The following is a 27616-nucleotide window of genomic DNA, read 5'->3' on the forward strand; positions in this document are numbered from 1 at the left end:
CATTAATGCATGAAGACAAGATGCATGTACGATGAAGAAAAACAATACACATGTTATGCATTTCCTTAATTGTGAATTTGCAACCACGAAGTCATTAATACACATGCATATACTTGTATTAAAGAATACAAGTTAGAAAATAGAAGTATACTTTCAAAGTACTACTAATCAACCATTACATTATTTAATCAAATAATTCATCATATATGTCCATATTTATGTCCTATCAATTATATTGTATGTATAGGCTAGGTTTCTCAGAGATTGGACTAAGACACCACATTAAAAGCTTCGCAAGACCTTGGTCTCTGCCTTTCAAATGTGAGCCTTCCATCTCTAACCATGCTTGATTCTTTACATATGCATATTCTCCCTTCCCAAACTATTACATTGTACGTATAGGCTAGCTCATCTGGAGATTGGACAAGGACACCACATTAAAGGTTTGGCAAGACCTTGGTCTTTGCCTTTCAAATGGGATACCATATCTTAGTCCTCAAACATTGTGGAGGGGTCTCATAGCTCGATAAACCTAAACCCAAGAGAGGGCATTTTCCCCTCCTCTTGCCTTAGGATTTAGGTCTACCCTCTTACCCACCTCATGCTCTTACTGAATGTAATTCTGGGGAATCATCATTTCTTATCGATTACATTAATTAGATGTTTATTTAATTTCAAAGAACATGTTCATCTAATAACTTTAATCTCTTGATATACTTAAGTGCGCCTTTGATAATATAGTTAACACTACACATAATTATTTCTTATATAATTAAATTACTTCTTTAATATGATGACCTATTCATTATTTAACAACATAATTAATATTAAAATATATTTATCTTTGTCTCTTATTTTATTTAATAATCCATAGGTATAACTATCCATCTGTCAATATTAATTATTTAGCAAAAAAAAATTTTAAATAATGAAATTAAACTTACCTTTCTTACCTTGACCCAAGGGTAGTGGCTTTATTGTCTTCATTAGGTTGAGAACAAGTGCCCTTTTTTATTCACCCCTAGCTCCTATCTCATCTGCAGTGGTTCATCATAACCCTTCTAGCTCCTACTAATGGTGTTTGATAAAGTCTTATATGTTGTCCTTTGACTTACCTTTCATTAATTAAATCTTGCCTCTTATCATTTATTGGGAACTTTCCTCCCAAAAGCATCTCCTCCATATTTATGTTATTACTCCCTATAATTTTGGGTCCTTTTGTTTCTTAAGGAGTTCCTTCCATTATACATGACAGCTTGATATTTATAATGCTAAGAATTATGTTTTTGGTTGTAACAACTACACTTCTACACAAATGATTTTCTAGAGCTCTCCTCTCTGATATTTCTATTGATAATAGATGGTGGGTCAGTCTAGAACCTTAATGAAAAAAAAATTAAGTTCACTTCTTGTAGAGGATATAAACTGAAGAATTCCCTTTTTTCCTCTCCCACTCACAATATATAATGCACTAAGTGTTGGTGGAGATTGTTTTCCAGTCCTTTGTGATAGATAGAGAATGAATGACACTACACATTTACATGCTCTAGTTATAGTCATAAAATCTCATTCCCAGCCACTGCATGTCTTAATCTCATATCATGGTGTAGAGCCAGTTGAAGGAAGCACTACACAATGTTTATTTTAAAAGTAAACATCTTCTTCATACAACTATTATACATGGTGATGCAGGTTTTGACTAACTATTTGAGCACATCCAACCAAGATATTCATGTTGACATTTGTAATATAATTGATCAACTTGCGAGCCTTTTAGATCTCCAAATATATTCAATCTATGATCTTATTTTGTCTCCTTGACGTTCTTTGTTGTCTCTTCTTTAAATGCCAATCTAATTTTGGGCTTAGAGGCACTAGCACCATAATAATTTAGATTGGACAACACCAATAACTTCTTGATCCAATCTTGACATCCTCACTTTGAATTAAGGTGGGTGCTCATTTCTCAAGGTGGAAAAAACTCAATTGGAGACATTCAATGATTCTAGATCAACATTGTATCTAACTTCATAGCTTCCATAGTCCACTCGAGCCATGGCCGAGCATAAGCCATTCCCAGGTGAAGATGTCACTGATCACCTACATGCTCAAGAATAGTCCACATTCTGCAATCTTATTGTAATATTTATTATAATGCCTCTTATTAATTTAGGTTATTGGTCATAGACATGCCATTTGTGTAGGACAACAGAACCATTGCTTTGATACCATTGTAGTGTCCCTAGTTAGTGACATTAGATTATAACTCTTGACTCTTCGCTTATATTATTCTACATTTTCTTCTCATATGTTTTTCTCCCCCCATTTGTGAGATTCAATACTCCTTAATATACTTGAAATATGGAAAGTTGTATCTTTTCATAATTGTATTATTGATAATATAATCATTAATATGATTATATTAATTATATTTCTTATTATAATATGAATATTAATATTATTGTATATACCACATAATATATTTAGATTATTAATTATATTTAATTCTCAGGTTAATATATTATGTAATATCATAATATGATAATAAACATTATTAACATTATATTTTTATTATTATTTTATTTATTAATATTAGTTTGACCTTATTATTTTATCAATTACCACCTCAGTAACATATTATTATTATATTAATAATATATTATTATTTATTTTAATAATATATTATATCATTTAAACATATTTTAATAATTGTATTTATTCACCATGAAATTATAATATATATATATATATATATATATATATATATATATATATATATATATATATATATATATATATATATATATATATATATATATATATATATATATATATATATATATATATATATATATATATATATATAAACTATTTAATTACCATAATTAGGGGACATGACAAACTCAATACTGGATGATATCTCCCCAATTGTGGCTAACCTTCAAACCCTTAGCATGATCTTTAGGCCTAATCATCTCTAGTAAGGGTTTATGAATTTGAGGGTTGTCTTGAATTAACAACATCCTCATCTTAGATGTAATGTATCAATCAAAATAGACAAAACTAGCATCTATGACTTTATAGGTTATATCTACACTCCATAGTTAGACTACTAGTTTTTCACCATCTCTCTCTCGTTCTAATTTTATGTTTTTTTCCAAATACATAAACACCTTTAAACAAACACATGTAAATGAGAAGAGAGTACCAGTTAAAGGGATTGTCTACCTTACCCTTTCTTATGAGAATTAACTCATTATGTATTTCTTTAGCTAAATGAGAAGGAAAATCAAATATAGACCTCATTCCATATTGTAGAATTTGTGCCTTCATAAAAACTAAGGGCACTAAGACATGCTCTTGTTAACTCATGCCAAAAATGCTATAGAGGGAAATATATAGAGCATGTACCCTAGGGTTGAAATATTTCTTCAATAGGGGCTTTGGGGTAGATGGTGTTACTAATGTCAAATGACCCAACTTAACAAAATTCTCTTGCAGTGGCCTTGATCGCAAATATACCCTTTGTGCATCATATTTGGCCTAAAAATCATCAAGGCCAATCTTCTTATGTAGAGAAATGTTGGGGTTCAATGTAAAAACTTCTCTAATATCTTTTGTTGTAATCTTGAACATATAGTCCCCAGAGTGGTTCTTCATTATCTACAAAATGGGGTTATATCTCTTTGTCATTGCAGTTAACATATCAACATCCATGAAAATGCCTAGCACAATCAATTTCCCAACATTAAAACCAATTTTTTTTTAGTTGTGTATCATGGTTTCTCTACAAAAATCATCTTTTGAAAAATTCTAAGCCTCCTATAGATGTCTCTACATTTCTTAACTAGTTTCCTCTATCGTAGAAACCTTCCTCAATTTTTAACCTAGGGATTTTTGGGATCAGTTCCTTTCCCTTTATAGTTTCATTTGTAGAGGTGGACAGTTGTTTGAGAAAATTATCATGAACACTCTTGTGTTGGTAGTCTATTTTTCTAGAAAAATCCCTTTGTGGAGATATTTTATCTATTTAGAAAACCTTTTAACAGAAAATTACTCCACAAAAATATTCAAATTCCTACTAGAGCTCCTGGTAATTTTGATTACAATGAAAAAAACCTCAGTCATAGGACTTGCAATCTAAAAATTTAGGAAATCAAGTTGTCTCCTCTATATTACATTGTGCCAAATGTAGAATCAACTACACACTTTATGCTAAATTCATTTACACGAAGGGCATCTTAATTAAACATTAATATCTTAAATAGTCAAATTATTCATGCAACATAATAAAATTTGAAAATTGGTTGTTGATTTGAAAGGAATCTAATGTTTGTGATTCAAACTTGATACTGTATCATCTTTCCATCTAATGGGACACATGGTAGCTCCTCACTTTGTCACTTTTGGTAAATCTTGCAAATCTCAAACTAGTGAGTTAGTGACAACCCTTGATCATCTTTACATTAAATGGTTAGACATAACTATGTCTTCTTAGTATTTCTTTTAGAAAGTGGGCCCATAAAGGAAACATGTCACTTTATCACATTTTCTCTTTGGTTAATCACGCTCCATGTTTCTTTCGCAATTATGTGATGTTTATTGATTTGTTGGATATTGAACGATCATGATTTCTATCTATTGATGTGTCACAATGCTAGCCCATAGGGACATGCGGTGATTCCTATCTTTGTCATATTTGTTAAACCTCAAGCATCTCTTCATAGCGACATGGTGATGTTCATCAATATAATTTTGATTTGACGGTTGGGAATAACATCTTAATACTGCATGCGGTGAATTAAAAGAAAATGAGGACATTCCACCTAGTGCTTATTGATGACATCATTTCTTTTGAAGTTTTTAATATACTTGGTCCCACCAATTCCATGTTCCATCACATCAAATAATTGCTTTCATTAAATACCTTTCACTTTCCTTTAGCGATTTAGTGACTACCCTAGATCCCTCTTTGATCTAGCAGCTAGTGTTCTATATCAACATTATTATGCTTATGTGGTCCCATCGGATACGTGTTGAAAGATCACTTTTTCACACCTTTTAAATGTCATGAAATTTGATGTAATGACAATGCAATGATCATTGATCTTGTTTTTGATTAACACTTAAAAAATTTGCATACTTTTCCATCCTTCTAGTACCCACAAGAACACATGGTAGCTCCTTGCATTCTCTCATTTCTTAAAGCTTAAGCATTTCCCAATAGATAGAACATAACAACCTCTAATCTTCAATTTGATCAATGATTAGGAAATTACTAGGAAATATGCTTGGCCTAAGTTGAGAACTAATCATGGCAAGATAGTTGGCATATGACGATGAGACATTCTACAAGGCTTCTATGGGCCTACATTGTCGACATGTCAATATGTTGCTATGCCATATTTTCTAAATTATGCACAACTTTTTACAATGACAAAGTGAGAAGTGTTGATCCTTTAGCAAATGAGGATTAAAATTAAATGTGAGAATTGATACACTTCTTTGGTCCTACTAGACAAGTTTTAGAAGCTTGCATTGTCACATAAAATAAAAAGACAACACCTTCACAAAATGAAAAAGCAAGAATTATAGATCTAAGGTAAATTGATGATTGTTGAGAATAGATTATTACTTAGGTTAACCAAACACATTCAGTGAGTAAGAGAACTAACCAGGATGAAACCATGGATAAAGTGAAACTAGGAATTTAAAAGAATTAGCCCTATTCTTCAAAAAATAAAACTTAGCAAGAAAAAAACCCTATCAAAAGATTCAAAAAATACATGGGCTTTCAAAACATTCACATTGCATTCAGGGATTATTTAAACTTCCCTCCCTATTTCAAAAGGTATGACCATTGAAATTCAAAATTATTCTAGAACACTTTGAAACAATGTGGCTTAAAAAGGGGGGCTAACAATGGCTCTATGTGGGGATGATGAATAATCTCTATTCATACGAGGGCTTAGAAAATCTAGAAGAAGCAGACCACACACTTGACAATAGTAGAGAGAGAAACACACATACAATGGGAAAACCACATTTATATACAAAAAATAATATATTTACAAAGCTTAACTACTACTCATGGAAAAGAGAAATATTTTTGAGGAGAAGTACCTTTTTAGGAACTATCCATGAACTGACAGTTCTAGAATATCTCCATTGGGTCCTTTTAAGATATATGAATCTTCACCCCATGTGAAGTCTATAAAATATGGACCAAGCCATATAGGTTCAAACTTACCATACTTGCCCCTATCTTCAATTCTTTCATTCCACATTGATACTTGGTCTTCAGGGTTAAATTTTTTGTCTACAACCTTTTTATCAAACAAATATTTTATTTGCAATTGTAGTTTAGCATTTTTGGCATAAGCTTCTCTTCTCTGCTCACTTAATACAACCAATTTATCCATTCTTTCTTTAATATCATCTATGACATCTTCATTGTATCTCTGAACATAGTTGTATAAACCAATCAGATTGTTTTGAGGCGTTCTTGCTTGAATCCCATATGCCAAGTCAAATTCTTGATTGTTACTCTATCAGCCCAAACTACTAGAGCTAATTTGGAACCCCATGCCTTTTTGTTGTCATCTAGATTTCTTTTGATAATCTTCAACAAACTTGTATTGGTAGATTCAACTTTCCCATTTACTTGTGGATGATATGGAGATGATGTTGATCTTGTGATGTCATATTTGTCACAGAATGAATTTGTCTAATCTAAAGCACATGGCATTATATCTTACAATTATTTTTGGACATCTAAATCTGGTGGTTATATTATTTAGTAGGAAGTTACTCACAACTTTGATAGTTTCTTTTGTGGTGGGAATGACTTCTAACCATTTTGTGAAATAGTTAGTTTCTACAAAAATCCATGAATAGCCATTGCTAGACTTATTTTCTATCTCTCCTATGAAATCCATTCCCCACTTCTAGATAGGTTTGTGAACTTCTATTAGCTTCAAAGGGGTGTTCCTAGAAAATTTCAGCCTACTAGCTGACTAAACAATGAGCACGCTTGAACAAGCTTGGTCACCAAAAAATAGCTTTCATCACCTTATGGGTTATTTTTTATCCATATAATGACCTCCACATACTCTTGAATGCATCTCAAGAAGTATTTTAGTTTATTTTTCATGATTAATACATTTGAATAGTACTCCAAAGTTTTTCCACCAAAGCCTCCCATCAATGATAATATATTTTATGGCTTGCAGCTTTACATATCTTTTTTCATTATTAGTCAAATTAGGTGGAGCCTCCATGTGTTTTAAATAGTAGATGATAATTTTATACCATTCACAATCATCCATATTACATGTATAGTGTCGATGGTCTTCATCAACAAGATTTATTTGGTTGGCATTTAAATTTGATTGAGCCATTAGTTTAGCCAATACTTGGCCTTTTTTATTTGGATCTCAATAATGAACTCTTAAATCCTATTTATCCATCTGCACCTCCTACCAAACACCTCTTGTTGGGAAAAAAATGTCCTTCATAACAACACTAGAAACAAAAGCTACAAAAATAGCACCAACCAAGTAACATCTAAATTTTTTAACTATATTTACAAGAGAATATGTTAGAGAAAAAGGTTAATTTAATTTCATTAATTAAATTAAGTTTTCTCCCTTCTTAAGATTTCTCTTTATGTACCTTTTAAATTTTTTATTTTATAGTTAATTAGTAATTATTAAATGGCTTTTACCTTTTAGCTGGTTACCCTTTGTAACTTCTTAGGTTACCCTTTCAGGTTTCGATCTCCTTTTATAAGGATTGATCTTTTGTAATAATCCATATCTTATCTTTTATCTAAGAATATAATTTGCATATTTTTCAAATTAAATTCTTGCCTCCTCTTGTCTTTTTCTTCTCTATGACAGGTTTTTTACATGCATGTATTCAAGAGCTTTGTGGATTTTTTTTGAGTATTTACTCAAATCCTTGATGGTATTAGAGCCAACTCTTTTGTAGCTTATTTAGTGTTTGGAGAAAAGAAAAGAATGAGGGTTTAAGAGATCAAATCTAGAGTTTTTTAGGAATTTCTTAAGAAAATAGTGGGTCACTAATTTTTAGTGTAGCTTGAGGCCAAACAGGCCTCATAGATTTAGAAGGTGTCAAAACCCCTATTTCCATACGAAGTTTGTTTGTTTTAGACAATGTTGATCCGTGAGGCAAAAAAAATTCCCAATAGGGCTGTATGGCCTCTACACACACTCTGATGTGAGTTTCTTTTTAAAATCACAATAAATTTTAGCAAGTTTTGACCTATTGCAATCAACTAACCATAATGACACCGTTGTAGTTACTGCTGCAGTCACCACTAGGGATTGTCACTTAGTGGTGGCTCTACCCCTCCACCTTGCCACCATCGCTTGGATTAGTGTTTATGTAAATTTTATTTATTTATTTTATTAAAATATTCTTCCATTTCTAGGGGCCCTGGCAATTTTTTTTCCATAAATTGAGCATACAAACATCTTTTTTCAATCCAAAGAAGCACTAGAAAGTTGGTTCCAAGATAGAGACAATGGTGTTGGAATTTTCTATTTTTGATGTAGCTTGGTTGCCTCTTTGGGAAGTCAAAGCTAGATGTTCTATTTTTCACTCTGGAGGGTATATCTTGAGCATCTTAACATTTTTTTAAAAAATATTATATTTTTGGTAAGCTGGTTCAGTACTTTTTTCAAAAATACTTGTTTTTCTTCCAAATTCTAATCCATGCTCTTTATATAATTTTTTTCTTTATTGCACTATAGTGGATATCTTGGGTGTTTTAGGTCTAGGGATCATTTTTGTGGCATGGGATTTCTTCTTTTGGGCTATACTATCTATTGTAATAACTCTTTTTCCTTTCTGATCATCGTTGATATCATTTGTAAGCATGTTTATGCAAACACACAGAGATAAAGTGCCACTCCTTGCATTTTTGGGATCTTTTTCTTCATTGTAAATTATTATACTCACACTACATTATAAAGTGCCATGGGGGGATAATTTTTTTCCTTTTAGTGCCCTCTTTCTTTATCAATTGAATATCCCTTCCATGACATTAGCCCCATGATGTGTCAATGCCACATGCCTTTATAGGTGTTTGCACCTCTTCCTCACTCTCTTGTTCTTGGTTCTTTCTATTTTTTTGGAGTTATTGGCCCACTTTCTTAGTTACCTATCACATAAACCTTGTCTACATTAGGGGGCTTCTTTTGTTTTTTTCCATGCTTCCTTAGTTCAATTGATTAGCTCTTCAGGTTTTGGTGTTTCCATGCAATATGTATCTTTGAGTTTAGTTGTTTGCCTTTGTTTGCATCCTAATTTGATGCAGATTACATTCTTCTCTACTTGGTCAACTTCTATTTCAAAGGAGGTTCTATAAATTAGTAGTTTCTTTTTGATAGAGTTTATAACTTTTTCATGCTTCATTGATGTTTCTTCATGATCACTTTTGTTCCTATTTTCTAGAACATTCCTCTAGTTGGAGGCTTCTGCAGTCCTTCACTAGGTTTTCAACTATCTCTTTTAGGAGTGGAGTTTTTCCCACTAGGTTTTCTCTATTTCTCCATTTCATAGAGATTTGGTTGTGATTGGGTACCTTATCAAGCCTTGTTTCTGGGACCCAAGTTTACCTTCAACATTGCATTTTAGTTTCCTTTCTCTTTCTGCATTGTTTGGAACTACATTGTTGCTCATCTTAAAAGGGGTGTTAAAGAAAACGGTTAATTTAATTCAATTAATTAAATTACTTTTTTTCATTCTTAATATTTCACTTTATGCACTTTTGCATTTCACAATTAATAATTATTTAGTAATTATTAAATGGATTTTACCTTTTAGGTTACCATTTGTAACTTTTTATGTTACCCTTTTGGGTTTTGGTCTCCTTTTATAAAGATTGATCTTTTGTAATAATTAATATCTTATCTTTATCTAAGAATACAATTTCCATATTTTTCAAAGCAAACTCTTGGCTCCTCTTGCCTTTTTCTTCTCTATGATAGGTTTTCTACATGTATTCAAGGGCTTCGTAGATTTGTTTTGAATATTTACTAAAATCCTTTAGAATAGGCCTATTTCTCACTAATATTATATTTTAGTTATGTAGGTTGGAGCAACTTGCTGAAAAAGGCAATAGATTTCTCAAAATCTTCTTCATTCTTTTGAAGAAAAATTGTTTGAATGGTGTTGAAAGATGAAAATGAAAAGATATACATTGGCTTGGTATAATATGGAGTCCTAAGTATAGGGGAATTCTTTATTGCATCCTTTATTTCTTGAAAATCCACTGATGGTTCACCTTCCCATCTAATTGCTGCCCCTTTCTTAAGCACCCTAGGTATGGGTATGCTAATCTTAGTAAAATTGGTTATAAATCTTCTTAAGAAGTTCACTTGGCCAAAGAAAGATTGGATACCTTTGACATTTTTTAGTTTGGGAAATTTATTATGGTTGCAACCCTTTCTAGATCAAATTTTACTCCATCCCTAGATACTATATGTCCTAGAAGTTTCCCCTTTATGACTACAAATGTACATTTCTTTGTATTAAGAGAAACTCTATATTCCAAAGCTTTTAGAAATATTTTATCCAAATTTCTTTAGTGATCTTCTTTTTTCTTTAAGTAGGCTGTCAGATCATCTTGGTAAACAACCATGAATTTTTCTATGTATTCTACAAAGGCAACCAATGGCTCTTTGGAAAGTGGCCTATGCATTAATTAGGCCAAAGGGCATTCTAATATACACACACGTTCCCCATGATTTGGTAAAAGCCGTCTTTAATTGTTCTACTTCATTAAATTGTACTTAGTTGTAACCAAAGAATCCATCCATCATAGACATTAACTCAAAGCTAGTAACTTGTTGTAACATAGCTTCTTGTTGGGTAAACTGTAATTATCTTTTAAGTAGACAATATTAAGGTTTCTAAAATCTACACATAGCATGATATCACCATTTTTATTTCTAAGTGGCACTAATTTTGATACCCACATAGAATTCCTTATAAGCCTATGAGGAAGATTATTTGAATTGTTCTTATAACTTGTAGCTATACCTATGAATTGTGGGCCTCTAAACCTCACAGACACTTTAGCATAGTCATTACCTACAAAATCATCCTGGAATGAACATCAGATTGTTCACCCAAGATTAGCCCTATGAGTTGACCTATTGCCTCCTATCTAAAGGGTTTTTGCTTATTAAATATCCTTAGATTTGAGGTGTAAGCAACCAGACCCTCTAAGAATGAATGATTTAAATGCAACTAAGATGAAATGCAATTTAAGCTATATGCATGTGTAGTTAATCTAAGAACAAAATAAAGCAAACTAGATTAACATATGCATATTATACTAAATGATTCTTAATCTAAGAAATGAGAGTGTATGCTAACAATGAGTAAATGAGTGCATAGTTCAGTAGAGTTTTGATAGCAATTCTATTCAACCTCTGTAATGAGGAAATGAGGGTCTCTTAAATAGACTTTCCTAGAATCCATCAACGGTTGAGATCAATTTCAATCAATGGTCAGGATTGAAGATGAAGTTCAGTCATAAAGGAAGATTCTCAAATCAAAGGAAGTTAACTAGCTCAGATTTGAGTGTAAGAGTCAGTCAACTTAGATAGACTTCAGTGTAAGAGCAAGTGATCTGGGTCACTTCTAATTTGATCAACAGTGAATTGGGAATTTCCTTTTTGAACTAAAGAGAGATTTTGGAGAAGTATTTAATTTAATAAAATGAGATATGACCTCATAAATACCTTTTCTTATTTAATTAAATAATTTTATTCAATTAATTAGAATAGGCATATTTATTAAATTAAATAAATTTAATTCCATAGTACATTAGCCTTAGGATATAATTTAATTTAATTAAAGTATAAATACTTAATAATTAAATTAAATATTAATCAATAGGTTTAATGTGACTAATATGAATAAATACTATAGGAATTAAATAATAAGCATGATGAATGCAGATTAGGGTTTTTTGCATTTGACATTTAAGTCAAGTAGCGAGTAGCAGAATAAGAATTTTCCTAGTGACATAGGACTTAGAGTTGATAAAAAAAGACCAGAATTGGTATCATGGCAATGAGTCAATTTTGGGGTATTACATTTTGCCCCTCTTTGAATGAATGTGCGAGCAACATGCTCAATTCAAAGAAAAATCAGAAAGCGTGATCCAAAGATGAGATTGGTTTCGAAGGTGATGACATAGAGACCAATTGATAAGCTTTTAAGGACCATCTCTAGAACAAAGCTTAATCTTAAGGAATCCAAGTAGAGCACTTAGATACCTAAGATTGATAGCATTTAAAAGACTATCTCCAGAACAGAGCGTAATCTTTAAGGATCCAAACAGAACGTCTAGATACCTGAAATTGATAAACATTTAAAAGGTTTCTTTAGAATGAAGTTTAACCTTTAAGGATCCAGATAGAACACCTAGACATCTGAAAGTGATAAAATTTAGAAGACTATCTCTAGAACGGAGCATAACCTTCAAGGATCCAGATAGAACACCTAGATACTTGAGATTGAAAGCATTTAGAAGATTATCTCCAGAATGGAGCTTAACCTTCAAGGATCCAGGTAGAACACCTAGATACCTGAGATTGAAAGCATTTAGAAGATTATCTCCAGAATAGAGCTTAAACTTCAAGGATCTAGGTAGAACACCTAGATACCCAAGAGATTGAAAAAAAGATAACAATGTCCAATCATGAGTCATAAAATCATCCCCAGAATGAGGTTTGATCCTTAGGAGTCAAGGTTTAGACTATCCCAATACCTGTCCATCGAACTCTGAGAAGAGCTATTATAAGGTTGATCAATTGATGAAAAGATAAGATAGCTAGCAAAGATGCCAGATAGAAGGGAACAAGATGCCCCGAGTGATGAGATGCCCCAAGTGATAAGGACATAAGATGGGAACCAAATGCCCCAAGCAATAGGTATTTAATGATGTAATCATCCTACCCCCTAAGGAGCAAAATTGAAAGATGACAGACCAAAAATAGATGTGAAGCAATATAGCAATAGATATAGAAGAAATCTGAGATGTAGCAGAATGTAGAAGAGATCAGAACAATCTGAAGAAAAGAGAAGAGATCAGAATGATCTAAAGAAAATTCAGAGTTGTTATGTAATGATTGCAAGGTCGTAAAGACCAAGTTTGACCAAAAATTGACTAGATTTAGATATAGTTGACTTGAGTTGACTATTTTCAAAATGGATTTTGAAAATATGGAGAATGTAGAGTTGAAAGGATTCCAAGAATCATAAAGTATCAGAAAGATTTGGGCTGCACAAGCGTTCAATCATGTCAATCTCCAAAATTTTAAAATGCATTTTTGAGGCTTGTAGGTGTCTTAGATTTTGAATTCAATTCTGAAAATAGATTCAGAATGGTCAAATTAGCCAGGGATGTGATTTTTGCGCAAATCCGAGCACTTTGAAAAATTGGGTCAATAGCTATGTAAGGGCCTGAGGGATCATTTTCAATTCATTTGTGCTTTTTTCTTCTATTGATTTGAGCTCTAAGAGAGACAAAGCAGTGAACATGAGATATCATCAATTTGAGCACTCCAAATGTCACAGTCAGCCAGTAGACTACGAACCACCGATGAGTCATTGAGTCCCTTCCTTCATACTTTCACTTTCATGTATTTTGATGTCATTTATTGCACTTTTTAGCATGTTTTAGGATTGTTCAATCGATCTTCACACGAGACCTATCTCTTTTCGTGCAAAGATCTTCTTTATTCATGTGAAGAAATAGGATGCGCTATTTCTTTGCGAGTGACAGGAGGATCTTTGCACGAGAAGCATTAGGTTTTGCGCGAAGAATGAGATTCTTCACGCGAGGTGATTCATTTTTTCCCACAAAAATCTCTTTTCTCGTTTAGATAGCTCTTTTTCGCACGGGCAGCTCTTTTTTCATGTGATGATGTGATTCTTCATGCGAAGAAAGAATGATTTTGTGCAAAACTCGAAGAACTTCATGCGAGATTTCACAAATTTTGTGCAAAATCTCGTGACAGTCATGTTTAAAAATTTGATTTTCATGACAGGCACCTGAGATCTTTAAGTGGGGTCAGTGCATGTTGGCTCACCTTTTTCATGAGATGTACGAGGTCATCTTCCATGAGAAGAAGACCATGGCAGTGGGAGTATATGTATTGCAGATCTGGGCCTTGGAGCATCTTCCCATATGTAGGTCAATTTTTGAGAATGCCAGAGAGCCCATGGAGCCGTATATATGCAGATATAGAGGGCACATTATCTAGGTCCACCTGAGTAAGGCTGAGCATTGGTAGACACATCTTGATGACCTGGTCTCAATTGTATGGTGACCCTAGAGAGAGACAGAGGACTGAGATGATGCCCCCAGAGAGCTACCATGGATGTTCAGTTCTCAACCTCTGGCAGGTAGGACTACATCAGTTATTGAGAGATTTGTGATATCACAAGTGTGGCGACAGTATGGCCAACCCTAGGACATTTTTGCTAAGTACTACACCTATGTCAAGTTGTAGAAGGACATTGAGCTAGGATGGCCACCACAGATGGACCCAGGGTGATCCATGATAGACATTTGCAACCTAGCTGCAGTTCAGTGGGACTACCTAATAGAGGTAGTGGATATTAGGATGATGCCTGCATATTAGGAATTTTTGATTAGCCATTTGTTCCCATGTTTTACAAATCCACTAGGGATGGCAGGGTAGGGATAGAGGCAAGTACCCCAACAGCCGCAGGCACAGCCATAGTCGGTAGGTCAGCCACATCAGTAGCCATGGGTCTGACAGTGGGTATAGTAGATGCCAATTCCTCCACATTAGATGGGATCAAACCCAAGTGTCGAGGGTAGTGGGACTGGATAGAGTCAATGCCGCAGGCAAAGGACAAAGGAGGAGGCCCCATAGTAGGTGTAAGGCCCACACTAGCACCCTATTCTAAATCTTGATGAAATAAATATGGTTAGGAGTTAATTGAGTTATGATTTACATTTTGTTTTCTTACTAATAATGATTTAAGGGATCCTATAGGAGACTAATGAAGATTTTGGATACTCTATCCCATAACATTAGGTTGATAAGATAAGACCACATGGAAATGAGATTTAAAATGTTAAAGACAAGAACCTAACCATGAGACTCTATAGATGATATACTAGGCATTTAGGAAGGATAAAATAACATTCATCCTACTAAGAACAACTATGAGCATAGGTTATGATGATAATCAGGTATATGGATATGTTTGAAATTGGTTCTAAATTATTACGACATAATGATTGAAACATTCTAACAGTTTGTGGAGTTAAACCTAGAAAATCACACAAACCCCTCATAATGTGATAAAGGGATATTGCTAGGAACATCACTATGTCTAACTCAACCTTAAGTTACCGATTTGCACATTAGTGATTTTAACTTAGGACATATATGTTAAGATCCATTTTATACTATTTTTACGATTCACTAAAGATGACTTAGAGTTTCATTGTTATGTGAGAAAGAGTTGTGATGATACTCTAATTTAAACTGATTTATAGTAAGAAGGACTATTGTTGATACACATATTCGATATTTCAATGTTTTAAATATTTTATGAGAGTGATAATTCAATGTTTTGAATATGCACTTAGATGAAAGTTAAATGGAATATGATATGGCAATGTTTTATTGATAGTACTTAGAACAGAAATGATTAGATGATAATTAATTGTAAATGTTAATGAGAAGTATGAGGTATTGGATCAATATTGTATGTGTTTGTATGTATCCTATATTATTTTATTGGGTTACTGATGTTTAAGTTGAGTGTGCAGGAAATTTGAACTGTGGAAACTTAACAGGGAAACAAGGTATAGACACATGTTTAATGACTCTGCCAGGGTGAATCTTGAACTCATGATGTATGTGTGTGTCACTTGACACTTGTGCTTGTTATGTGAAATGACATGTTATTCATCAATGGATCATGTGGCCACCTTGCTCCATGTTATATGCTTCGATTGAGAAATTTTTTTATTGCCTTAGTTAGAAAAGGACAAGGTTATCACCCTTGGAAAGAAAATTTGAAATTTGAATTACCTAGCTTTAAGAAGGGTCATAAAGTAACTTTAAGGTAAATTGTGATTAAAATTAACCTTACCCATGTTATTACTATAGGTTAGGGGGTTATTAATGACCTCTATGGTGTCTAGTGGACCTAGGAGACCCCATGAAAATGACATTCTTCATTGAATCCGAAAATAAGAGGGTTATAAATAGAGGCATAGCTAAATTGAACCTCACTTGGAAACTCTCTAATTTTAGAGACTAATAGGGTTGAAGAAAGAGGAGGGAGCTCTACTGCAAGTATTCATTGCCTTGCTTGGAGGAAGGTTGGTAACATGATCCATGAAGTCTCTTCATTTTTGCATATAGGTTAGAAATGGTGTTTTCATTTCATGATGGGATTATGGTCTCTTGTGGTGTATTTGTGGTTAGTTTTTGTTGTATGTTGCATGTGGGTGGTGTTGTGGGAGTCTTTCTTGAATTTGTTGTTTCATGTTATATGTCTTGTGAATTGGGTGTGAGGCATCACTCACCCTTGGGAGGGAAGAGATGCCTGGGGTGAAGGGGTTAGTTGGGCTCACACATGGAGTTGAGGAATTCTCCCTTGACGGTTGTATATGTTTTATGGAATGCAAATTATCTTGCTCGCTTGCATCTTGGGAGGTATAAGGAGTTATGTAGAAGGGAAGATGCTCATTGCCTTTAAAGGGCATTTTGATATTGAAAATAATTTCCCCAAAAGGGTATGCTGATATTGAAAAGATGTGTAATTTGTGAATGAAGTCTATGCAATCCTCCTCATGATGAGAGCCCACCTTCACCCGATTCTTGATTCATTTGTTGAATCTTTTTGCAAAGCCTTGGGATGGGGTGTGTGAGAGTATATTGTGTAATCCTGTCAATTTATTGTGAATATGCATGGCATGTGAATGTGAAGCATGAAACTATTTATTCCTTGTTTCCTCGAGCTCAGTGGGTGGCCTCCTTGAGGCCTAGGTTGGGAGGTGAGCCTCCATAGTTCCCATTTCATTTTTCTTTTGCAGATTTTCATTTGAAGAGTTGGAAGCTTGTTGTCCATGAAGTTCAATATTTGCAAGGATGATGAGCTTGTTATCCTCCTCATGATGATCATTCATTGTATTGTGATGAGTGGATATCTTGTTGTGAGATTTTGAGATATCCTATTGTGATATTCTTCATTGTGTATTGTGAGTAAGGTCTCCACCACCTTGTGATTATTTGATGTTGTGTTGGTGGTGTTTTATCATTGCTTAAATTTGGTATGGGTGGAGAAAAAACTTATATCATGTTATATCATGGTGAATGGATTGAGTATTCTTATTTGTCATCCTTAACTTCATAGAATTGCATGAGAATATAATTAGTTGTAGATGTTCAATATTGGAAGCAAAATTTAACTATGCTTTGAATTGGAATGTGTTAAAAATAAAAGTGTGAGCATTGATACTCCATTAAGGACAGCTAGTACGTTGTCTTATTGATAATACTTTCCTTCTCAGTTGTTAGTTGAGTTACATTGGAATTCAATTTTGTATGCAATTAGTTATATTAATTAGTAAATGGTTAAATTATGTAATATAGATGTTATGATGTATCTTAAATTTGATGTTCATGGGATATGCTCACCTGAAATTTACATAAGATCCATGTAAGTTCTTATTGAAATTGCAAAAGTAAAGGTCTATGTTGAATTTGATTAACTAAAGAGAGCACATAAGAAAGTTAAAAAAAAAAAAACTATACTAGTGACATTTAAATCTAAACAATCCTATGATTGCAACACAAAAAAAATGTAGACAAACAGGTTAATAAATAAATGGAATTATTATTAGATACCATGATGTCACCAAATATCATTGTTAAATAGTGATGAGATAGAAATGAAAGACATTAATTATATACCCTTGTTCTAAGGGTGACCTAGCATTAAAGGATGTCAGAGAATGATTTCAAAAAAACACAATAATAAAATACTGACCATCCCCACCCAGTTCTCTAAGTCATATGGTGGTAGGGAACATATAATGTAATACATAAGACAATTAAATTTAGTTGATCCCAAGTCTTGGTGAAGACCCCACCAAAGCATAGGCACCTCCAATCTTGTAAACCTTATTAATGGTGGTTGGTGGGTTAGGGAATCGAGTTCCTCTTTCCCTTCACATGTCCCAAGTCAAAGTATGGCATGTGGGCAGCCAAAAAAATGAGAGGCGCCATACTTAAAGGACTATTTGAAGGTTTAAATGATTAAGGAATCAAATTCTTTCCTTATCCCAAAACTATCCTTTTCCTTCTTGAGCGCTTATAGCCTAGGCATGGGAAGTCAAAACAGCTATATCCTCTTCCATCCATGCCTAGGAAGACTTAGCCAACACATGGCAACAAGGAGTTGTAATATAAAGTTAGGATGCTTTAGCATGAAGAGTATGCATTATAATATGGATTTAGATAATTATGGGTGGAAGGATAGTATAGGATGTTTCATAATTTATTAACTATGATATAGATATAATCCCAATTTAGTGGTCTTAGATGTGATTATAAGTTGGTGGTCTAATTTTAAAGGTTAAAAGTAATTAAAGACTTTGGTCTAGTTAAGTTGCATTGTATATCATTTTAGAGATAAATAAATATATAAAGCAATGATGATAGTAGATATAATAGTGATAAGTAATGGAAAATGAATTAACAAGCAAATGAGTTAAATAAAGTTTCAAATTCAATAATTAAATAGGAAGAGACCTAGGATAAATAGAAATTGAGTTTTTTTTTTTTAATATTACTAAAAAAATAAAAAAAATAGATGATATAGCATTTTCTTGACATAACTTTGGCACCATCATCAATGTAATAAAACAACGTGATTACCACTCATAGAATTTGGAAAAACTCACATAGAGTAAGAAACAAAAAAAAAAAAAAATTGTTATGTTTTACCTTGAGTAATGTTGGCATGTTTGGCCTTGTAAAATTCTAGCATGACAACAGGAGGCTCCACAACAGCAAGTGCCACCAGAGCCACAGGTACCTCCACAGTAGCAGGCACCAGAGATGCTAGATGAGGATATGTCAGATCAGCTAACAGCTAGGGTGTAGGACATGGTATGATGGTACCAAGAGCGGATCTGTCAGGCCTCCCAGTAGTTGGGGACCTACAGATTTCAGTGGCAGCCTAGGATGCACAGCTGCTGGAGAGATAGTAGGAGATAGACCAATGGAGAGAGCACACAGAGATTGCGGAGTGGAGATTAGAGTTGGCATAGGATGAGGTCCACTTCCAATCAGCTCAGGTAGTGTACTATTATGCTACATATATGAGTGTAGTACCTGATGAGACACTTCAGGTTCAATGCTTTTTTTAGTATGCCCGAGAGTCTGGAGGCACACGACCTCTTGTCAAACCAGATATGCCACTGCCCCCTCCACCACCTACTGCTCCTGCTCCTCTTGGAGGCAAGGGTACAGGATAGAGTTAGATGCTCTGTGGCTGATTGTGATTTTGATCTCAGGTTGTGTATCAATTGGTGTGATAGCACCACATGTATCATTTTTTTGATTGATTGCGCTCGAGTAGCACCCATTTTTTGTACTGATCCATTCTTTTGGTATATATATATATACGAGATCTTGAGTTGAGTATTCCTGTGTACATGTCATTGTCTATTTTTGCTTTACTTTGATGTACATGAGATGTATGTTGTACTTGGATAGAATGCATATGTATGGACTGACATCTCATGTAGTGTTGCATTATTTTGGCTTGACAGTGATAGGTATTCCATTGAGGAGCATGAATTGATGAACCAAACACTTGTGCAGCTATGAAGAAATTTGACATGTGGAGATGCCCCCAATCCTTCATCACAAAGGGTAGGAATAGAATGACCATCAAATTGCATGTTTATGCAAGTGAAGAATGTAATGCAAGACTATGTTAAATGCAACCCTAGGTTTTGTTACCAAGCCTCGATATTTAATCATCACCATAGATAGAACAATCTCGTAGGTCATACAATTCCCACTAACATTGTAATCATGGAAATATGGATATAACATACGTTATTGGTTTGTCAGAATTCAATGTAAGCATTCGAGGCACAAGAAGCCAGAATGACTAGAACATTTGTCCCTTTTAATATAGCAAGTTAACATAAGAATCAAAGCATAAACGCTAGGATGACCTAAATGTTGCTTGCATAATAGGCACACCAAACACATGGGAGATCCCTCTTATGCTAAGTATTTAGTATTCATTCTGTCCGCAATGACCCTTGCATTTGTAACCTGAGACAGAAGTGTGCTAGATATACTCACAGTGACCCGTACGTTCACTTAGCAGGATGAGTATCAATATTTATTGTAGCATGAAGATTTCACTACAACAAACAAGGAGAAGAACCAATGGTATTGATGTATTCATATAAAAAGAGTCAAGGTACACACGACCATCCAATACAAGATGGAGGCTCTTATAGTGGACACCCCTTTTATAGGAATAGATCAACTTATTGGAACTAAACCAAAAATAGAAAGCAAAGAAAAAGATCATGCCCCTAGTCATTACTTCTCTAATCAAAAATGACATCATTGAGTTTCTCGAAGGGACATGATAAAGCAAGAACAAAGAAAACAAAGAAAAATCTTAGTATATCCAAACAAGTATGTCATTTTTGAGTTCAATGTTTTGGGATTGATGTCAAGTGTCAGTGTCCAGAACATGTTTCAAAAAAATCTCTTTAGTAGGGTGACGACAATAGGAAGATGCGATCAGAACAATTGGTAATTGAGGTCAAAGAGGAATCTTCACGATGAAGAACCTAAGAAGGACTGAGCGATAGTAGATAGACACAACCAGGATGACTAGTGATCAGCGCAAGAGAGATTTTTCAAAAAAGGAATTTGGAGACATGACCTTAGCAATAGTAGGTAGACACACCTGAAATGATTGGTGACTATTGCAAAAGAGATTTTACGAGGAGAATCTTGAAAAGAGTGACACTAACGATAGTAGGAAAATGCAGTGAGGACCACTAGTAACTGTCGTAAAGGAGATTCTATGAGGAGAATAAAAAATAGTAACACTAGCGATAGCAGGTAGACGCAGTGAGGACCATTGGTAACTATCACGAAGGAGATTCTATGAGGAGAATATTGAAAAGAGTGACACTAAGGTGGAATGCCCCTGAGCTATGAGAAGACTCAATCCATGGATACATGAGCAGAAAGTAGGAAAAGCAAGAAAGTGAAAGCATGAAAGCAACTATACAGAAAGCCAGAAGATGAGCTGCAAGATGGAGCATTGGGAATAAGAGGTGCCTATTTACCAGGTTTTCACCTTCTTGGCAGGATCTTCCTTTTTTGCTACCATGATACCTATTTCTAGGTTTTCACGAATGGCACTTTTTTTGTTTTTTCAATTTTTTTGCATTTTTCTCTTTTTGATTTTTTTTGTATTTTTGAGATTTTTCAATTTTTTTGGTGTTACCAAGGCGCCCATTGCTAGGTTTTCACCAGGGTAACAATTTTTTCAGGACTTTTTCTAATTTTTATGATTTTTTTCAAGACATATAGATATGTACAAAGAGCTTGCTGAGATTAAATCAACTATAAAACTGCTTCAGGTGGAGAGTGTTGATAGGCTCTTTAAGCACTTCTCCTTTGATTGTGGAAAGTTGATAGGTGCCAGATCCATATACTACAGTAATGATGTAAAGATCGAGCCAGTTTGGTTCAAGCTTTCCCTTTTGTACTCACTGTTGTTGATTCTTGGGGTTCTCTCTCAGGATGAGATCACCTAGCTGGAAGACACGTGGCCTAACCCTCTGATTGTAGCTTCATGCCATTCTTTGTTAATATGCTTGTAGATGATCACATGCCACTTGTTGTCATTCATTTGGTAACACAAGCTCTTGAAGCTAAGCTATCCTATAGTCATCATCAATGATAAGGCCTTTCATATAGATTCTCAAGGTACGAATCTCAACCTCTATTGGAAGCACATCATCTGCCCCATACACCAATGCAAAGGGAGTTGTGCCCGTTGGAGTTTCGATGCTTGTCCTATATGCCCATAGAGCTGGATTGATCTAGAAATGCCAGTCTCTCCTTGATTTGTTGACTGTGTGATGAAGAATTTTGAGGATCATCTTATTGGATGCCTCAGCTTGGCCATTACCTTGGGGGTGATAAATGGAAGACCAATGTTGTGTAATCTTGAATTTCTTGCACAGTTCCTTGAGGTCTTTATTCTTGAATTGTCCTCCATTATAAGTAATGATTGAGGATAGTACACCATATCTATAGATGATGTAGTTTGTGATGAAAAGTACTACAATTTTTCCATTAGCAACTGTGAGAGGTACTGCCTCTACCCATTTTGTGAAATAATCTATAGCTGTGATAATGAACTTATGTCCATTAGAGGAGGTTGGGCGAATCTGCCCCACCAAGTTGAAGGCCCATTGTTGAAATGGCCATGTTATAGTAGAGGGAATCAGCTCTTTGGCTGGACCATGAATGAGATTCCTATGTAGCTAACACTACTTGTAGGACCTAGCATACTTGATAGCTTCTTGCTCCGTTTTGGGCTAGTAGTAACTAGCACGAAGGAGTTTGCGAGCTAGTGTCAGGCCATTGGAATGAGATCTACAAATACCTTTGTTAATGTCAATTAGTGTGTGTTTGGACTTGTCAAGTTCTAAACACCTAAGGAGTGTTTCGTCGAGGCCTCTCCTATACAGATCATCAGCAATAATGACATAATGTGAAGCATTATGGATTAGGTAATGTTTCTCATTCTGGGTCAAACCTTCTGAAATGGTTTGATTATGAAGGTAGGAATAAATGTGATGGTAGCAGGATGATTCTTGTCCTATAATAGAACAGATCATCCTAGAATCAGGGGTGTCATAGGCTGGGTAGTGTAACACTTCCACCAAGAACTCATGTCGGAGATCATTTTTTGGCATTTGTAGCAAGGAGGCCAGAGTGGCCATGGCATCAACCGCTTTATTATCTACTCGTGGAACTTGCTGGAAGGTGATGTGTGCAAAATACTTCTTCAAGTCATCAACCATGCACTTGTAAGGAATTAGTTTCTCATCCTTTGTTTGATACACATTGTTTACCTGGTTGATAACAAGATGAGAATCACCAAAGATGTCTAATCGATCCACTCTCCATTTAGCTACAATTTTCATGCCATTGATCAAAGCCTCATATTCAACAATGTTATTTGTACAAGGAAATAGAATCTTGTACACTTTGGGTAATGAGTATCTTTGTGGTGTAATAAAGAGTAATCCATCACCTGATCCCTATTGCGTAAGGGACCCATCAAAGAACATAACCCATGTATGGTGTGTGAGTGTCAGAATTTACTCATCTAAGAAATCAATGTTCATTGGTAGAAGACTCTGTATGGGTGCCTCAGCCAGCTGATCTACAATTGTCTATCCCTTTATAGCCTTGCATTCAACATATTGGATGTCAAACTCACTGAGTATCATGACCCATTTAGCCAATCTTCCTATGAGAGCTTCCTTACTGAGCAAGCACTTTAGTGGATCTATTTTAGCCACAAGTCATGTAGTGTGGGCAAGCATGTAGTGTCTCAACTTTTGGGAAGCAAAGACAACTACCAAGCAAGCTTTCTCAATAATGTTATAGTTTTTCTCATAAGAAAATAGTGTTCGACTCAAGTAGTAAATAGCTCTTTCTTTTTTGTCTTTATCTTCCTGAGCTAATAGGATTTCCAAAGATGTTTCAATGGCTAAAATGTATAAAAGCAAAGGCTTCCTAGGAATAGGAGGCATAAGAATTGGAGGATTGACAAGATATTGTTTGATCTGTGTTAAGCTTTGCCCGCAATCCTAGTTCCAATTGAATTTCACACCCTTATGTAAGGTCTTTGTGAAGGGTTGTGATCTATCTGCCAATTGTGAAATAAACCTGTGAATAGATTGAAGCCTTCCCTGTAGTCCTCTCATCTGACTGATGTTCCAAGGTGGTGGCATGTCCATTATCACTTATACTTTCTTCATATCTACTTCAATTCCTTTTGCAAAAATCCCAGCAACTTCCCTAATGTGACACCAAATGTACATTTCTTAGGATTGAGCCGAAGATTGAATTTTTCCATACAATCTAGGATGGGTCCCAAATCTTGCAAATGAGTATTGTGTTTAGTTTTTTTGACCAAGGTATCATCGACATAGTCCTCCATGGTTCTATGCATCATCTCATGGAAAATTGTAGTAATAGCCTACTGATATGTAGCACTAGCATTCTTCAAACCAAATAGCATCACATTCCAACAAAAGGTTCCCCATGCACATGTGAAAGCCATTTTCTCCTGATCTTTTGTCACAATTTTTATTTGATTGTATCCAAAAAAACCATCCATAAATGAGTACATCTCATAGCTATCCGTCATGTCCACACTCATATCAACATTAGGGAGCGAAAAGTCATCTTTAGGACATGCCAAGTTAAGATCATGGAAGTCTATACAAATCCTGACAGATTTATCATGCTTGGAAACTGGAACAATATTGGATATCCATTCAGCATAATCAATTGCACGGATGAAACCAGCCTTTAGGAGTTTCTCCAATTCTGGTTTGATGAGCAATGCAACGTGAGGGTGCATTTTTTGAAGCTTCTATTTAATTGGTTTGATGCCTAGTGCTATGGAAAAATGATGCATGATAATATCAGTATCTAATCCTTGCATGTCAGAGTATGTCCAGGCAAAATTCATTTTCTTTTCCTTGAAAAAGGCAATGAATTGTTCCTTCTCTTCAGGTGATATTGACTGTACTAGATGTATCATATGAGGATGTTCTTCTGTGCCCAAGTTAATTGGTTGTGTCGGCTCTATCAACACTGATGATCTCTCCTAAAAGTTCCCTTGTAACCAAAACACTTCATAAGCCTAAGACTGGGCCAATATTTCTTAGGAGTAATTTCTTGAGCTTGTTTTGTTAGGTCCACTAGAGCCTTTTCTTTATAAAGCAATGCAACAATGGCTCTATTTTCACTTTCATCTTCTAAGGGAACTATAGCCTTGAAAAAAGCACCATTATACTTGGTCTGAGGTGTCAGTATGAATGACTTCTTTGCCTCTGAGGGTCTCCCATAATGTTGAGGAGACTTTGGGAGAGATGTCAATGACAAAACTGGTTCAATGTGATACTCTCCCATGCCAGTTTCTTTCAATTTGAATGATTGCTCAATTTTTTCCAGCTTATTGTCATGATAATTAGTGGACTCATGGTTAGCAGGGATGAAAGTTTCAGCAGCTTTGAGCATATTGCAGGTGTAGCTAGTGGTGACAGGAATAGTAACTTCGGAGCCATGAAATGGGAACTTGATGCATTGGTGGTAAGTGGATGGCATAGCATGCATCTCATGTATCCATGGCCATCCCAACAAAATATTGTAAGCCAAGGGAATGTCAAGCACCTGACAGGTGACATCCCTCTCTACAGGACTGACACGGATGGGTAAAACCACAAGACCTAGAGACTTTCCTTCCACTTTGTCATATGCTTTGATAGTGATCTTTCATCGAGGATTGATAGAGTCCTCAGAATAATTCAATTGTCTAAGAAAAGTAACAGAGATAATATTTAAGCCAGTGTCGTTGTCAATGAGTACCTGACGAACACGTGTCTAGTGGATCATAACCTTAGTGTGTAGAGGCTGATTGTGTGGGTGATTTAGCGAGTTTTCATCTTCTTCAGAAAAATTCATAAGGTATGGTGAGGTCAAGTGACCTACCATGGATTGAAATTTCTCAAGATCAAGATCTTGAGGAAAATTTGCCTCAGAAAGGGCTTTATCTAGAATTTTCCTGTGAGCAAGCGAGATTTTAAGTAGCTCAAAGATAGAAATCTAAGCATTAGTTCATTTCAGTTGATCAAGAACACTATAACTAGTTGTTGTCAAGTTTGTTGTGGGTTTTGTACCTTTACTAGATGGACCAGCAAGGGCTTTGTCTTTGTGTTGTTTAGGATTTGAAGTAGGAGGCGCAGGGCCTTTGAGCACCAACTTGGCACAAGAATGAGTGACAACATTAGCACAATGTTGCGAAGGCACATTGTCTATTGTATTGGAAGTAAGGCCCCTCAAGACAAATGGTGTCTTGGGTTTGTTGTTATCTTGCTTGCCCTTAATGGTAATAACGTTGCAATATTCATAATCCATAGGTTCAACCATATGAATGACATTATCATCATTGGAATAGGTATAGTTGACCTTGTTGTAGGGTTGTGGTTTTGAAGTCTCTCCTTTTTCATAAGCTGGGAAAGGTTCTTTGAATGCCTTGTGATATGAGTTTTTATTATGTCTATCTACCACAAGATCACCAACATCAATCATGTCCTGGACTTTATGGAAAAATTTTATACAGTTGCTAGTTTTGTGTCCCTTGTTTTGGTGATACTCATAGAATGAGGTCTCATTCCACCATGGTGGACATGGTTGTGCATCATAGGGATGAGGGTTATCCATTGGTGAAATAAGCTTGTGTTGTAGCAATGTTTTGTAAACCACATCCAGGGGTTCTCCCAAAGGTGTGTATTCTCACTTAGGGCATGTTGCCCATGAGTTTCTTGGTTTTTTCCCAGACATCTTATTGTCAGGGGGAGGTTTCTCAACATTTTTGGCCACTTTGAGGCTGTCTATGAGATTAAATGTTGCTTTAGTAGGTTTGGGTGTGACATTGTCAACAACTCCATCATGTACAATTTCTCAGTTCTTATTGGCATGTTTGGTTTTATCTCTATTGGAAGTGGAACCTTTTTTTATGTCTCTCTGAAGAGTGAGTTCACCTTTCTTGACCATAAATTCTTTGATACGGATAGCCTCTATAATCATGTCTTCAAAGGTATGTGGATCTTGTAGTTGGACTCTATAGCCAAAATCAGGTAAGAGGTTATCAGTGAAAATGTCAAGCCTCTCCATTTCTAGGATTTTATGGGAATACTTAGTGTATAGTTGTCTCCACCATTGGAGGAATGTGAGAAAAGGCTCACCAACTTTCTGTTTAAGGTTACATAGATCTCAAATATTGATAGGATGTTGAATGTTATGAGACTATTGCTGAACAAAGAGATTGGCAATTTCATCAAACATCTTGATACCAAGAGGTAAATGTGAGAACCACTCTAAAGCCTGACCACCTAGGCTTCTAGGGAATAAACACATGAGTTATTTTTGATCGTGTATAAACTCCATAGACAAAGCACCAAATTTTGGCAAGTGATCTTGGGGATCAGTAGTACCAAAGTACTTGTCATATTTGGGTAGTTCTATGCCTCCTGGGAAAGGGGGCATGTTTATGCTTTTGTCAAATGGAAATGGACAAAGAGCATCCAATGTGTATGTCTTTGTGGGTTTCTCTTTCTCATGCATCATCTGAGCCAATTGGTCTTGCATAATTTTTAGTTATTTTTGGAGTTTAGAAGTCTTAGTTTCTTCTTCAGGTGTGATGATGGTTTCCA

This window comes from Cupressus sempervirens, chromosome 2 (genome assembly GCF_028749045.1).
Source record: "Cupressus sempervirens isolate cs-2001-9-10 chromosome 2, ASM2874904v1, whole genome shotgun sequence".
In the NCBI taxonomy this organism is placed as follows: Eukaryota; Viridiplantae; Streptophyta; class Pinopsida; order Cupressales; family Cupressaceae; genus Cupressus; species Cupressus sempervirens.